The sequence below is a fragment of the Aegilops tauschii genome, chromosome 6 (assembly GCF_002575655.3).
Source record: "Aegilops tauschii subsp. strangulata cultivar AL8/78 chromosome 6, Aet v6.0, whole genome shotgun sequence".
Taxonomy (NCBI): Eukaryota; Viridiplantae; Streptophyta; class Magnoliopsida; order Poales; family Poaceae; genus Aegilops; species Aegilops tauschii.
The window spans coordinates 86,407,941-86,411,898 of record NC_053040.3 but is presented as its reverse complement, the minus strand read 5'-3'; the positions used below and the strand labels follow the sequence as shown (position 1 = coordinate 86,411,898).

General features: G+C 50.9%; 1 non-coding gene across 1 annotated transcript; it reads right to left on the bottom strand.

Moving 5' to 3' along the window:
• Window positions 1-1,949: 1,949 nt before the first annotated feature.
• LOC120967623 (small nucleolar RNA Z247) lies at window positions 1,950-2,088 on the bottom strand. Its single transcript, XR_005761349.1, has one exon. It is a non-coding gene; the product is annotated as a small nucleolar RNA Z247 (small nucleolar RNA).
• Window positions 2,089-3,958: the final 1,870 nt, after the last annotated feature.

The following is a 3,958-nucleotide window of genomic DNA, read 5'->3' as shown; positions in this document are numbered from 1 at the left end:
GGAGGGGGCAAACCCTAGGTCCAGATGGGCCTTAAGGCCCACCCTAGTGGCGCCCCCCTCTCCTCCCCTTGGCCGCCCCCCTTAGATGGGATCTAGGGCTGGCCGCCTCCCCTTGGGGTGGGAACCCTAGAGGGGGCGCAGCCCCCTCCCCCCCTATATATAGTTGAGGTTTGGGGCTGCCCAAGACATGAGAACGTCTCTCTTTCGGCGCAGCCCTACCCCTCTCCCTCCTCCTCCTCTCCCGCGGTGCTTGGCGAAGCCCTGCGGGATTGCCACGCTCCTCCATCACCACCATGTCGTTGTGGTGCTGCTGGACGGAGTCTTCCCCAACCTCTCCCTCTCTCCTTGCTGGATCAAGGCGTGGGAGACGTCACCGGGCTGCACATGTGTTGAACGCGGAGGCACCGTTCTTCGGTGCTTAGATCGGAATCAACCGCGATCTGAATCGCTACGAGTACGACTCCTTCATCCGCGTTCTTGCAACGCTTCCGCATCGCGATCTACAAGGGTATGTAGATGCACTCCCCTTCCTCTCGTTGCTAGATTACTCCATAGATTGATCTTGGTGAAGCGTAGAAAATTTTGAATTTCCGCTACGTTCCCCAACATATTGTAGGGTCTTAGATTCGGCCAACATGCACAACCAAATATGCGCAGAGAGGAATAATTTGGTGTTTCACCGAATAACCTAGTGAGGGGAGTCTCAAAGCTTATGACTTTGCTTGGCATCCTATTAATTAAATAGGTAGCAGCAATGAAGGCCTCATCCCAAAATTTTAAGGGCATGGAGGCTTGAGCAAGTAAAGATAGACCAACTTCAACGATGTGACGATGTTTACGTTCAGCTGGCCCGTTTTGCTGATGAGCATGGGGACAGGAAACATGGTGAGAAATTCCTATTTTGGTGAAAAAGGAATTCAACTTTTCGTACTCCCCTCCCCAATCTGTTTGGAGAGCTAAGATTTTTCGATCAAATTGTCTTTCAACAAGATTTTGGAAGTCATGAAATTTTTAGAAAACTTCAGACTTATGTTTGATAAGGTAGATCCATGTGAATTTACTGAAATCATCTATAAAACTCACACAATATTTCTTTCTATTCTGACTAATGATCTTACTAACAACAGTGGAAGATGGGTGACCTAAACGTCGGTGCCACCAATCCGAAGATGGTTTGGTGACACTTAGCACTTGCTTCTTGACGTTTCTCCCAATGTGTTTGATGGGATAGGGACCTGTCTTACCCCTGCCGTGAAGTAGAACCCTCTTTGTTTCCAGATCCTTGACAAGAAAAAAATGAGGGTGAATTTCAACGAAAGTGTCATTATCAATGGCAAGTTTACTTGCTGAGATCAAACTTTTAGTGGCCTCCGGAACATGAAGAACATCATTTAGGTGAAGACCACGATCTGGGGTAGAGATAGTTGTATGACCAATATGATTAATTGCCATACCTGATCCGTTGGTGGTGTGAATATGCTCATCGCCGGTGTACCTCTCTCGGACTGTGAGCTTCTCCAAGTCACCGGTGATATGGTCAGTTGCACCACTGTCCATATACCAGTTAGTATCTATCCCATATTGAGGAGCAGCAATGTTCGCCGAGCGCTCTTCCCCTCCCTGGTAGGAGGAGTCGTAGCGCTTCCAGCACTTCCACGCCATGTGCCCAACTTTGCCACAGATCTGGCACGTTGGTTTGGCGGCGAAATTGTTGTTGAAGCCGCTGCCGTTTCCTCCTGGGTTGCCACGGCCGCCACCGCCGTTGGGCTTGTTGTTGAAGTTCCGGCCGCGGTCACCACCGCCGCCACCTTGTTTGTTGTTGAAGACGCGACCGCGGTCACCACCGCCGCCGCCGTTGCCGTTCTGCTTGCTGTTGGAGTTGTTGAAGCGCCCGCGTGATGCAGCATTGGCGGAGGACTGAGAGGCTCCCCCGTGAAGATTCATACGCGTCTCGAAGCTCAGAAGCTGTGAGTACAGCTCCGGGACAGTCACAGGTTCGACCCGTGAGCACATGGCAGACATCACAGGATCGAATTCTTCCTCCAGCCCGGCAAGAATGTGCGAGACCACATCTTCTTCGTCCACCTTTTTTCCTGAGGCAACCAACTCATCACAAAGGGTTCTGATCTTACCAACGTACTCTGTAATGGTGGAGTTGCCCTTCTGAAGATTCGCCAGTGCAATCTTGACGTTGACAGACCGCGCTCGGGTATGCGAGGTGAGCATCCCTTGCACGGTGTTCCACAACTTTGTTGCGGAGTGGCAAGTCGCCACTTGGATGGCCATCTCACGTGGCAGCGTAGTCAGCAGGTAGGAGAAGACCTGCTGATCACGAGCGTACCAGATGCCGAACTCAGGGTTGGGGGCATTTGACTTGGTCTTCCCGTCGTCGCTAGTGACCTCGATCGTCATGGGCGGCACCACCTGCTCCGGATTGAGGAAGCCCGCCATCTGCGCCCCCCTGATGGCAGAGAGGACAGTGGCGCACCAGAGGGCTTCGTTCCCTCTCGAGAGCTTCTCTGTGGCGATGTGTGCAAAAGGAGATGAAGGGAACGTATTTGCGGATGAGCTCGCCATGGATGAATCCGAGGTAGGCTCTGATTACCATGTAAAAACCAAGAGGTTTTGGTGTGAAGCGTATGCCTGCTGGCAGGGACGCGTGCGTGCTTATATAATCAACATGATACAAGATCGACAGGTGGTTTTGGGCTTGGCCCCTGATCCAAGCTATACAAGATATCTACAAGGGATTGGGCTCGCCTCTAACCTCCTGCCTTGGTTTACAAGATATGACACACACACACAATTACAATCGTGACATTGTCATGTTACAACTCAAGCCTATTGTCTAACACTTTTCACTTTCAGTTCCGTGGTCGTACGCGTATGGATTTGGATGAGTTCACAAAACTTGTTCCAACGAGTCGCTTTCTGTCGAAACTACCACTGTTGAGAGTCGTCGTCTCCAAAATCCTCGGGTCGACCCAAGCCTGGATCTTTTGCGTTGGTGCTGAAGGCCGGAGTAGAGATGGGGGAGGCGCTTGGTGCTCTCGTGTGTACAGTAGTTGTAGGGCTTGTCTTTCCTTTAGGGAGTCTGGCGAGAAGCCGATGGGAAGCGTGCCACCGACGCGAGCGAGCAGCGCTTGGTGGCTAGAGGCCGCGATTTTGCTGGTGGCAGTGGCTTGGTGCCAGTTGCTACCTGGAAGATCATCATCGACACATCTCTCAATAAGCGTGATGTACACCCTGTACTCAAGGACTCAACCCCTTCTCTCATTGCTCCGTGCTGTCATGGAGGTAGACAATGAGTCGAAGATGGAGGGGGGTGTGCATTTTGTAGATGGTTTCAAAGCACATCAGGAGTGGTGGTCGTTTTGGCGAAGCTATGACGCTTGTTGGCTGCTGGTCTTCGGTGTCCTGCATCTTCTGGCTGAAGGGCATCCATCTCTTTCTTCCTCCTAGCATGTGTGTTTTAAGGGAGGCATTTGCAGGTTCTACTCGGAGTTCATAGTGTGGCGTCGTGGCTGTGACGTTCAGGATGCCCCAGGTGGCTCCTCCAGGGTGACGGTGAGACTCATCCCGGATAGAATCTGTTTTGAACGTGATTGTAATTCTATCTGTCACTTTGGGTTTTTTATAAAAGTCACGGACTTAATTAGGTGTTAATTTCTTTGCATGCAAGTCCTTGTATGAGTTGGGTGTTGTAACATGTACTCCCTCGGTCTCAAAATATTTTTGAGACACAGGGAGTATATTTTAATGAAGTTTTTTAGATCCTTCGGAACATATCCCTGTTGAAAAAAGAAAAATTTATTCCGGAGGTGGGGCACCAGTGTTGGTCACGTTAAGTCAAAGCCGCCCAGTCCTTGTATGTAGTGGTACAAGATACCGTGTGTTGACTGAGAATTCCTGTCCGTGCACCTCACAGGTCGCCTCAACGGTGGTTGCAACTGCTCGT